The sequence below is a fragment of the Ooceraea biroi genome, chromosome 11 (assembly GCF_003672135.1).
Source record: "Ooceraea biroi isolate clonal line C1 chromosome 11, Obir_v5.4, whole genome shotgun sequence".
NCBI lineage: Eukaryota > Metazoa > Arthropoda > Insecta > Hymenoptera > Formicidae > Ooceraea > Ooceraea biroi.
The window spans coordinates 11,143,357-11,155,740 of record NC_039516.1 but is presented as its reverse complement, the minus strand read 5'-3'; the positions used below and the strand labels follow the sequence as shown (position 1 = coordinate 11,155,740).

Here is a 12,384-nt window from a genome sequence, read left to right as displayed (position 1 = left end):
AAGCAGTGCCGCCTAACAGAGCGTCGGAATTTTTATTTAAGTGATAAGCGAAACGAAGATGTCTCGACCCATGCGCATAACATTGTTATTCTGAGAAAAGTTTACCGCAAATTGATCAAATAATTCACAGATGAGAGACAATGCCGAAAATCTGGAATATTTTGCACAGTGAATATATCTACGTTCAATTGTTTAATAAATATATCTTTTGTTATAGAATTACGCATCTATGTATGAGTATATATGTATCTACGTATATAAATTTAAAAAATACATACATTTTTCTGCACTCTTTTCAGATATGAAAATGATTGTTAGCTACAGAATGCATCAATGATGGATGAAGCTGTGGTCAGGATTAAAAATACATTAATTGTTATTAATTATTATTAATTACCTCTAATATTCTTACATGAGGAAACTGGAAGTGACTATAATGATAGATCGACAACGCTCTTGACAGAGAATGATGGTTCGCATAAAACAATTTTCTCAACGCTTCTGGTTCTCCGCAGTTGCGAGCAGATTCATATTCAGCTGAAGGAGGCACCGTAAACGGAGCGAAAGATCAGTGGGGATTGGAGCACGAGGAAGGGGAGAGGCGATCAAGGAGTGGACTAGCGCCACCGCCACCGCCACCGCCACCACCACCAGCACCACCACCACGAAATTGCATATTTATAAAATGCAAATTCTAATTGCGGTAATAGGAACGCGAAAGTAATGATTGCATTTAAAACGCTTTATCAACGCGCGGCACATTTTAACTCACGTAATAAGCGACGCGCACACACACGCGCGGGACACAGGTACATACACAACCGGGTTACCTCCACGTTATATTATGCTGCACCACCACATGCACGCGCGAGCGCGCGATCGCACACGAGAAATAATAACGTGGACGCTAGACTGGCACAGCTTAACCGCGGAACCATTATCCTCGCCGGTACACAGACGCACACTTGCACATGCGGATAAATCGTGCCATTACATCGATGTACAGGTCGCTGATAATTACGCATTCCTAATTAGCGTGATTAACGGTATATATAATTGAACCCCCGTTCCAGTACACACACCTTCTACCCGCGCCGACTGCCCGTCCTCTCTTGCCCATTCTCCGTTTCTTTCTCACCCCAGAAGTGGCAACCTTGCCGACGCCATTTTTTCTTCTCTCCTTCCCGGAGACCGGAATATTTTAATGATACATGCACTCCCGATTTGACGGCGCATGTGTGTTCTGCTCTAATCGACGATTTTAATTGGGGAAGTGTGAGAAGGGTGAACGTTAACACGGGGTGGAGTGAAACATATGTCGCGATAACTCGCGTTTTAGCATTATTTTGGAAATTACTAACACAATGCGTTAATTAAAAGTTGAATAACAAAAATTGTGTTTTCAGAAGGACTATCTGCAGCGGCGCATGTCTCACCCTTCAGAACTAAATGCGACATTTCGCAAAATAGGGCGTGCGGCAAGCTTCTCGATGAAAAATTGAATCGAAAGTGTCAAACGGTCGTGAGACTTCCGGCACGTATTCTTGCGAAAAATGAAAAAAATATTTTCGATATCACCCCCCGGAGCAAGCGGTTACCCGGCAATGGGCGGGACTTGCACATTTCGCGACGCTTTCGCGTCAGGTACGTAAAACAGTCGGCAAATGTGCGTTGTAGGGTTAGCCTGGCAGCCGGCCACGCCTACCGGGCGGAGAGAACTTTTGCAGACCGTGTACGAGCGACGTATTACGTCGCCCCGGTACCGGAAGGAGCTTTCGTTATTTTGTATGAAAAACGTGGCCCGCGCGCTCCCCGCGTCCCTTCGTCATTTCTCTTTTTTCCTTCCCTTTCCGTAGGGTGGAGTCTGACTCGTGTCACTCACTGCGATACCAGACGTGGACTCGCTGGCACGGAGTGGCAAATATCCTTGCAAATATCTCTCAAACCAGAGTGAGGGTTGAATGATAGTTTTTCCACGAAGAGGGCAATTGTGTTGAAAATTGTACAAAATTTTAAAATCTGTTGTGTCTATCGATCACCAACAATTTTAAAATAATAAATGTATTAACTAAATAAAGTTTCGTTTTACCGCTATTTTAAGCTTGTCCATGTCTTTTAGTTTTCAAAATTTTTAATCTTTGATGTAATATTAATTCAATTTGATTTACTAATTACATATTAGAACATGCATATTGAGACTGAAAAGGGTTGAAAATACAACAGTGATTTTAATAAATATTTAACAAGCTACGAATGAGAGCGCATCGGAAATGCACATACATCTTCACCTTACCATTAAAGCAACACTTCATATTTCACATTGACTAATCGCACCGCGTTAATTTAAACGGGAATCGGCCGCGAGCTTGGTTACGCACGTGGGTGCAATTATTCTTACGCGTGCGCGCTTACGCATACTTAATTTATGCCGGAAGCGGTTTTTATAGCGCCTAAAGGAACGGAATTCGTTGCTTTACGTTCGTTAGCGATTTTCCGGCTTTTTTCCGGCTGTCTGCATTACGTATTACAACTCGTAACGTAATTATACATACGTTACGAATATAGACGTCATGAGTGAAGAAGAAGCGCGTGCATATTCTCCACGTGCGCGGAGGAATGCAATTTGTTTAACAGGAAACGTCGCTGCCGGCTTCTCCGGCCAACTGATTAGAGAACTTCCATATTCGGAAGCGGAAGTGTGCAATATCGCATTATATCTTCATATAAATACATCAATTTTCTAATTAAAAATAATACTCAATAAGCATAGACGCTATATAATACGACACATAACTTCTTTTACTTACGATACAAAGCAAGACGTACATACTTGCCAAAGAATTAAAAGAATTTATTTTGCAAATAATCACCTATAAAATATTATCTTAAATATGAGTTTTTAATATAAAGACAATGTCTTTCAGAAACAAAATTTTTCAAGTTTTTCAACAAAGACAATATCGTCTGTGCATCCATCTGCTGTTGTCGCCGTCGCTCTCTTGGTTCGTCAACATTCATTATGCAGACGGAGTACATCAGCTGATCTCGCAAAAATTACATCGATAACGCTAACAACCGTCGTCAAGAGAGAAAGAGATAACGCGTATCCGTTTATTAATCTGTCAATGTGGGCCGCGGCTTTGCACAAAACTGGAAGCGGTGCAGCAGGTGCAGCGACGCCAAACGCACACGTCGCATACGTTCGTTAATTAACATGCCTCACCCTACTTCTCGTTAATGACCGATAAGTATCGCAGCGATTAATAGGGTATATGCCGCTTCCTCTGACGCGTCCGTGCAAGCGATCGCACTTCGGGGAGAGAAGAGGAGAGAGCGCGAGCGCTGCAAGAAGGTCGAAGGGACGGGAAGTGAGAGGAACGATCTCTCGATCGTCCCGGAAGTGACGGATCGAAGCGGTCGCAAGCGGACGCAACGTACTCTTTCTTTCCCGCGGCTTGTCGCGTGTCGTCGTGACGTTCATCCGGCGCAAGATGCACCGGTTTTGCATACGTATGTGCATATGTGCGTCGACATTGCCGTAAAATCGTACATTTGCTTTTCCCGCTGGAAATTTTGAGCCCAAATTTGTCACGCTAAGTAACGAGATGCTTCGTGAAACTTCGTGAAGAACCCTTGCCAACTATAGAAAACGGCCAAACGCAACATGTAATAATTTACTCGTACTTATTGCTCATTTTTGCGGAGTTATAATATTATGGAGACACACCCTTTAGAAGAAATAAGGGAGAAGAGAGAAATTTTATTCGCCCACCGCTGGCATTGAAATCACCGGACGTCCATTAATTCCGCAAGGACCCCGATTGGATGCTGCCACGTCAAAAGGACGGTACCGGATTGGTCGCGCAAAAAATGACTCGTCGTTTCTATGCTCCCCCATCGGACGAATAAAAAGCCGATCAGGGGGTGGCCCAACAGTATTTCGTCCCCGTAATCGGAATACACCCTTCACAAGTTATCGATCTCTTCCTGAACCATCCCACGACGAAAACTACGCGACGAAAATTTTTTATATCTCTTGCTTTTTACAAGTAACGCGGGATGTTCATCGCGGAGAAAAGTGCACAGCCGATTCGCCACAAATCGTTATCGTGATACTCTTCGCTCTATTTCTCTCTCTTTTTCCGTCTGTCTCTATTCCTCTCGCTCGCTCCTAGAAACGCACAAGCTCGCATCGCCACGCAACCGGATCGCGGTAAGGGAACCGGCAATTTCTCTTGCGTTCTTGCGCTGCTCGCTTTCTTCGCCCGGCCGGTAATCCAATTCGCCATTACGCCCGCTTCTTTTCCACAAATGGGCGCGGCTGCATGCCGAGTAATTCACTCCGGGTCCCTTTTTCTGGGCTTTCCCGTCCCTCGGGAACGCAGACCGACTCGCCGCTCCGAGCGGCTCCCGCCGCGTCTTTCCGCTCGGAATTGTCGCGCGCTCGCATACGGGACGGTTACGAAGCGGCTCTATAAACGTGATTAATCTGCGAAACGTCCGCGTCACGGAAGCCATGCGTTGCTCACAATGCTGATGGATAGCGAGCGAGATATATTCGTGGCTTTACATCGATCTAATTTTTAAATTTGAGATTTGATATAATTTCTTGAAATTATTATATTTATCTAATAGTATAAGAGAAAATTTTGGAAAAAGATTTTTATTTTGTATGCCTACAAACAAGTTGAATCTTGTGCAATTAGTTTGAAACTTTTACAAAAAATACTGTTATTTTGGATTTTATAAACTCGCTGTTTTAGATACATATTAAAGATAAAAAGTGGTGTCTGTGAACATTAGATCACTTTAGTCATGAAAAAGTAATTATGTGAAAATATAATTATATAGGTACGCATACAGAACTTTTAGAAATTATTAATCTAGAAATTATAATGTATGTTATACTACAGCGTATAGTATAATCTGTAGATATTGAGAACTTTACGAGCACTACTACCAAGTCCTCGGTAGTATAGTGGTCAGTATCCCCGCCTGTCACGCGGGAGACCGGGGTTCGATTCCCCGCCGGGGAGGTTTTTTGCTTTTTATTTTTATATATATTATTTAATAAAATACCAAATTTTACATAATATAAAAAGCATCTCATTTGTATTTTTTAATAAAAAAAAGTTTTAGTCTCCTAGACTGCAGTAGATTATAATAGACTCCGAGGATCTTGTAGTGCACTGGTAAATAATGAATTTCAACGCTCATAGCAACAATATGACAATATTTATAAATCAAATCAAATTTTTGAAAATTAAAAAATTGAATTAATTATATATTTAGAAACGATTGATGATTGTGAAACTCGCTTTTTTCGCGTGTCGTGGATATCATTTTCCGAATTTCGTCGAGTTAATGGGTGCCCAGGTGGCGAAAGGCCGTCGTATCGATAGCGTTAACAACTCTCACGATTCCTTGGTGCCGTGCAAGGCATTCGCGCGATATAAATTGTCCGTGGCTCGACGTGACCGACACGCGCGCGCGAAACACGGCGCGCGAGCCGATATTAATATGCGCCAGCTCGGAAATAAATCCTTTTTGCCCAGAATGAGGCCCGATTTCCATATCTCCTTGTTTCCTTGCCGCGCGAAAAATATTTGCCACCCTGGGCAATAAGGGGAAAATAAATTGCACGAAAAGAAGGAAGAAAAAAACAGGACAGAGGCGCGCGACGAGGAGAAAGCGAACGCAAGCGAGAGAGAAAAGAGATCTGAAACAGAGAAAAAGAGGAAGAGAAGCAGCAAGGGAGAAAAGAAGTACTCTCTCTCTCTCTCTCTCTCTCTCTCTCTTTTTCTGGACGTCGGAGGTAATGAGAATTATGAAAATTTCGGCGCCAAGATGGACGATGTCGACGGCGGAGGAAACGCGGCGAAGAGACGAAGGCCATTAGAATCTTTCGCAATTACCGAGCCGGATTAAATTAGTACCCCGAGGTTTCGCGTGCTCGCTAATGGCCTTAACTGTTTGTAAATGTAATCGTGGATCCTTACATACGACGGTGCATACATGCACGTACATGTATGCATGTATGTGTTGAACGGGTGCACCAGTCTAGATATAGTAGACGACTCATCCGTCCGTCGCGCCGGCTATCACGGTGATTCGTCTGCGCGAACAGCGGTTTCAAAGCGTAATGTATGTAAACGGGCCGCGTATTTCGTCGTTTTACGTCTTTTCGCCTCCCCTCGCCCGTTCCCTCACGTGTGCAGGATGACAAGCCGAGTCGCATTTGACAGCTCGTCTTCTGGCACGAATGAATGGCACGGGAAAAGTTCTACGACGAGCCAGGAGAGAGAGAGAGATACGACGTTATCGAGACGTTACTTCGGGAACCTTGATTAAACTCGTGATCTCGTTACACGCGACGATTTTGTGGACTGTAAAAGCATGATTTGTAAGGTTCACGATTCGTACAATCGGCTTTATACGATTTTACACTTGGACTGGACTTTGCAGTTCATGGATTTAATCCACTTATCCTGAATTAATTATTCGATACTGTTAACAGCGTACTTCCATTATGCGAGAGCAAAAATCGATGGAAGCCGGACGAAAAAGTGGCTTGATTTATTTCTCACAGTCGACGTAAGTGTTTTTGAGCATTCACGAACGGAATGAAATATGTACGTTAAAAGTAGTCTCTGTATTGATAATTCTTACATTATACGATTTATCTTATCAACTAAATTACCTGATCTGTCGTCGATAAAATTTAAGGCTCTTACAGGAAGTTATAACTCATTCGCAGCAAATTTGCATGTGAAGACTTACCTGAAACAAAACAAAAGCCAGTTTATTTTATTAACGTAATCACGAAAATTTATATGTATCTTTTGTATAATCTATTAAAGAACAAGATAAGATCTAATTTAATTAAATGTGTAATACGTGTAACGTGGAAAGAATATATTTTTTATGCTATTTATTGTTTATTATTTGCTATGTATCTTGCTTGATGCATATCGACGTAATTAATATTTCTTCGAGAAATTAAAATCATAGAGCGTTAACGATAAGCCTGTCACGGTGCGGGACGTACGGATAAAATAATACAGATGTGTTTAATGTCACGGAACCCGGTGATCGAGAATTCTGCAGCGTAATGCATCGATCTTATCGTTATTCATTTTAACTTGAGCAAGTCGCCGCAACGAAACGCGATTGGTGAAAGACGCCGGCGGCGGGATTGTTGATCGCGCGTGTCGCAAAACGACCGCTGATACCAGAAAGACTGCATAAGTCCGATAATAATTCATTTAATCGGCCGAAGGCATCGCGCATCGCGTCATCCAGATACGTTTTATGCGGTAAGTGATACATCATCGTCCGGCGTCGAGTTCGCAAAGTTTTATCGATCGTTTATACGGAATTTTCAACAGAAACCAGAACATTCGTTAATATTCCTTATTTGATTTCATAACAAGGATCTTTTGCAATAAAATTTCAAGTTAAAGGTACCACATGCTGGCAGTCTATTTGCAAAAATTTATGGAGAATTTAAAGCTTTTGATAAGAAATTATCATTGCAATTAATAAAAACGGAGCTACCCTTCTTAAACTTTATTAAATTATGCGTGATTCAAATGAACATTCATGTATATTCTCGATCGGAGGGATATTGGAGCAATCTCGCAATGTATTTAATAGCGCCTGAGGTAGTGACACGAGGTAGCTTAGCAACATGCAAACGATACGCAGCAATCTTATTTAAAAATAGGGAAGGGCGATATTATTTTACTTAATTTGCAAATTTTGCGTGCTAATATGCAATTGAACAACGATTCAAATATTCAGTTCCTCGGCCTACGTGTCACAGCGCACGAAATTTATGCATTTAATTAACTAACTTAATCCTTACGTCGCCGATAACGTTAAACGTCACGGGAGAGGCCTGACGGCAGATAAGAAATAAGTTTGCGACCTACTACGACAGCTGATATCACGGCGACTTCAAAAATCCCATATTAAGTCCCTCAATCGGTTATCGCGCTGGTGAAATTAACTGTGCTACCCTCTTTAACATATTTTACACATAGATTTTTCAGACAGATTTTCTTCCTGATTCATTTGCATAAAAATAGAAATTTAAATTTGCCTAATCAAATTATGTAATGTCATCCCATGGTTCACGCAAACGTTAAGTAGCAATTATCTGTATGAAAAAAGCATTTTTCAAGATTCTTACAGTTTTTTAAGATCTTGTATACTGTCACGACAAGTAAAAAATTAATAAATTTCCCTAACGATGTAAACGTGAAACTAAATTTTTTCTGTTGAAGCGACGCGCGTTAGTGCACTTCCGAGGATTGGTCACTTCCGTTTCTACGGTAGCGTAAGATAGAGTGGAAAGGGATGATAGCCAAGAAGGTGATGGAGAGAGGGAGACGAGAGGGGACCACTGATACCGGAGAGACTTATGTGCTCGAGCTTCACCATCGTAACCCACATCTTAACCGGAAATTAGCCGGGGAAAAATGAAGCCGCGGCCGAGCGCGCGGCTATCGACGAAAATCACCGTGGAAGGTATTCGCAATTTTTTCGTATATGCTATTCATCATTGTCGGGACTTGTACGTAACGAGCTTGCAGGCCACGCGGCCCGAGAGCAAATATAAATTTAAATATCGTCTTAATACGATCTGAACGCGTTTCGAAATTTTTATTTCAGTTCTGTTAATAATTCTATATTCTCATAATGGATAATTAAACTGAGTAAATCTCAAAACAAATTTTACTTTATCGATGTCACACCATTAAATCTTTTGCGTTATCCAAAACTCAACGCAGTTAGATTAGCAATAATTCAAATAAAATAAAATATAAAATGTACACAGTTTTATATATTGGGTTGGCCAAAAAGTAATTGCGTTTTTTTCCAATAGATGGACATACATGTTTTGAAATGTAACTAACTTCATTCTAAACCGCAAATTCATTATGTAGGTTAACAACTCACAGTTCAAGCTTGTTTTAGAAAAAGAAAGTACACGATTTCGTTAACAATTGTTTGTTTGCCGTCGATTCCAAAATGGAAAATCAAAAAGAACATTTTCGTCATATTTTCTTTTATTACTTCCGAAAAGGGAAAAACGCTGTGCAAGCTCATAAAAAGTTATGTCATGTATATGGCGAAGATGCTTTAAAACTGCGGCAGTGTCAAAATTGGTTTACTAAATTTCGATCTGCAAATTTTAATGTGAAAGATGCACCACGCTCAGGAAGGCCAATCGAAATTGATGATGACAAAATAAAGGCACTGATCGATTCCAATCGGCGTTTAACGACACGAGAAATTGCTGAGAATCTTAACATATCGAAATCGAGTGTTGAAAACCATTTAAAACGACTTGGATACATTAGTAAGCTCGATATTTGGATACCACATGAGCTCAAAGAAATTCATCTCACTAAGCGTATTAACATCTGCGATTCTCTTTTGAAACGTGAGGAAAATGATCCATTTTTGAAACGTATGATAACAGGCGACGAAAAATGGATCGTCTACAACAACGTCAAACGAAAAAGATCGTGGAGCAAGCGTGATGAACCTGCTGAAAGCACTTGAAAAGCAGATATTCACCAAAGAAAGATTATGCTGCCAGTCTGGTGGGACTTTAAAGGTATTGTATATTTTGAGCTGCTTGCAAGGAATCAAACCATTAATTCAGACGTATACTGTCGTCAACTGGATAAATTAAATGATGCCATCAAACAGAAACGTCCAGAAGTGGTGAATCGCAAAGGTATTGTGTTTCACCATGATAACGCTAGACCACACACAAGTTTGGTCACTCGTGAAAAATTGTTGCAGCTTGGATGGGATGTGTTACCATGATGTTACCACATCCACCATATTCGCCAGACCTGGCACCATCAGATTACCATTTGTTTCGTTCTTTGCAAAACGCCTTGAATGGTAAAACCTTTACTGCTGATGAGGATATATCAAATCGTTGTTGGAATTGTTTTTTGCTGAAAAAGATAAGAACTTTTTTGAGCGCGGAATCATGAAGTTGCCTGAAAAATGGCAAAAGATAATCAAACAAAATGGACAATATATTGTTTAATAAAGTTTTTGTTTCCCATGAAAAATTCGCCTTTTATTTATATAAAAAAAACGCAATTACTTTTTGGCCAACCCAATAGAATTGATAACTAAATTCCCAAATTTTCATCCATTACATATCATCACTTTTCTTTCTACTAAAGAGTACTAAAGCAAAAGTTACGTCAATGAAGCAAATGTTCCTAAAATCTACGACTGCGCCGCAGTAGATTCTGAGTTGGTGGAACGACGCGACTATGCGGCACGATAAACTATGGAAATACGTCGGCCCTTTGGGGCATATCTGAGATAAGTGCGTCTACAGTGGATATTAAGTAACATCAGGCCATTACTTTCGAGTCCGGCGCGGCGGAACTTCGCAGGAGAGTCTGACTTTAACTCGGCACGCCTCTGCAAATTGTCCGACCATTAGGATTACATCGCGCGCGCAAAGATGGATATACGCGCGCAGCGGCTAAGCTGGCGAACGCGCGCGAGTGAACAAGCGAGCGAGCGGTGCCAACGGCCGATTCGACGAGCGATCCGCGTATATCTCTTTTTCCTTTCAAGCAAATCAAATTATCGATCGACGGAATACGTAAAAGTGCGGCTCGATGTGGGAATCGAACAAACCGAGAGCAGCCGACAACGCTGAGGATCGTCGCCGCGAGATGTGAAACGCTTCTCGTCTCGACTCGTACGCCAAGAGGGAGCAGCTCGGCAATTTATGTTCGCGATGGCTTCCCTCGGCTTTCAGAGCCAGAGATTGCTGAAACGCGAGGCGGAACAAAGTTTATTAAAATTCCTACAGTACGCGAACTGTCTTAATGACAATTTGATTTATTCATTCTTATTCTGACTTGAAAAACTTGCCGCATGACGTATCACTCGCTCGCAGTGCCCGGCCAGTGTCGGTTCGCGAGTAGAAATAAAGAATAGAGAAACCTGCTCACATCCCGATACACGTATCCCGTATCGGCTCTAATGCTCCAACACACGCGCGCGTTGCGCGCACGTAACGGCCCACGAAAAGGCGTGTAGCAGGTGGTCGCATAATAGTTTGCATATTCATTGGTTTCCCTGCCTTATCAAGTCCACATCATTGCCGGCGTGCTTAATTGACTTCAGATTCCCTCATTAGCACGGACTGGTTAATCCCGAAATTCCGCTGGCGACGCGAGAGACCGCGATTCGCGAACTCGGACGCGCGCGCGAGATCACGCAAGCTCGAGACTCAGACTCAGATATTATTTAAAACGTTTCATTACGCGTGTCATTGCGTAACGCACGAAGTAACGCAGGAACTGCTACTTTCGAAGTACTCTGGCGCTGTGCGAGAAACCGCAGCGTTTCCGCGTGGAGCAGCAGCATTCGTTACGTAATTTACAGTAACATGCTTTTCTTTCGGTTTACACGGCTATTACTTCGTAATTACGATGACGGTTCGCGCAACGAATGCGAGCGACGCATCCACACAAAGTTCAATGAGTCGTGACATTTATCGGCGAACGCGCGCAGGCACAACTCTTAAATTCTCCGGGGGCGATTTTACGCTGGCGGCGAGCAACAATCACGATGATTCCATATCTCGGCGCGGTAATTGACGTATGCAGTGCGTGCAAAACTTCCATAGGTTGGTTGCCATACCGTCGCTCATTTCGCTATGAGCATGAGTTTCCACGACCGCGGAAAATCCCGTGAAACTTTCGGAGCGAGTTTCATGCTCGGACGAAACTGCGACGAAGACAAAGACGAGGAAGAATTTCGACATCCTACGCTGCGCGTCCCCAAGTCTCATAATCGAGGATGTAATTTCGCGGACGGTTTTATCCAGAACAATTTGCCGAGCACTCGCTCGCGGTCTATAGCCGCCTGTGAGGACCGAATGCCTGCGAATTATTAGCGAGCGGGAATTTGCGGGAACTTTCCAGACAGACCGGGACTGGAAAATGACACAAACTTCCCTCTGGAAATTCCGTCGTCCTGCGAAACGCGCCGTGCACGAAACAAACGGAATTTATCGCGGTTACCTTCTTGCCTGCCTTCCGGATAAAGTACGATCTCGAAATGAAGCGAGCGACTCTATTTTACTCCCAAATGCACATCATGTTCAAGAGCGCTTTGCTTGTATTTCCAGCTTGAAGGAAACTTTTCATTTTTTACTTTAACTTCGCGCATTTACTTGGCTTACGCGGAGACACATTGTAATTTGCTTCTCGCTCGTTTCTTATTCTCAAAAACTGTCGAGTTATTAATTTTCTAGAGAGTTTCGGAGAGACAAGCGCTTCTAAAACTTCCAGCTAATCTGTATTGTGATTTTCATCAGTTTTA

The 12,384-nt window shown here is 42.3% G+C and overlaps 1 protein-coding gene and 1 non-coding gene across 2 annotated transcripts in view; one reads left to right on the top strand and one right to left on the bottom strand.

The window, feature by feature from the left end:
* LOC105278731 (protein single-minded) overlaps positions 1 to 12,384 on the bottom strand; it is a 185,801-nt gene that overhangs the window by 153,397 nt on the left and 20,020 nt on the right. The window lies entirely within an intron of this gene.
* Positions 4,965 to 5,036, top strand: Trnad-guc. Its single transcript has one exon. It is a non-coding gene; the product is annotated as a tRNA-Asp (tRNA).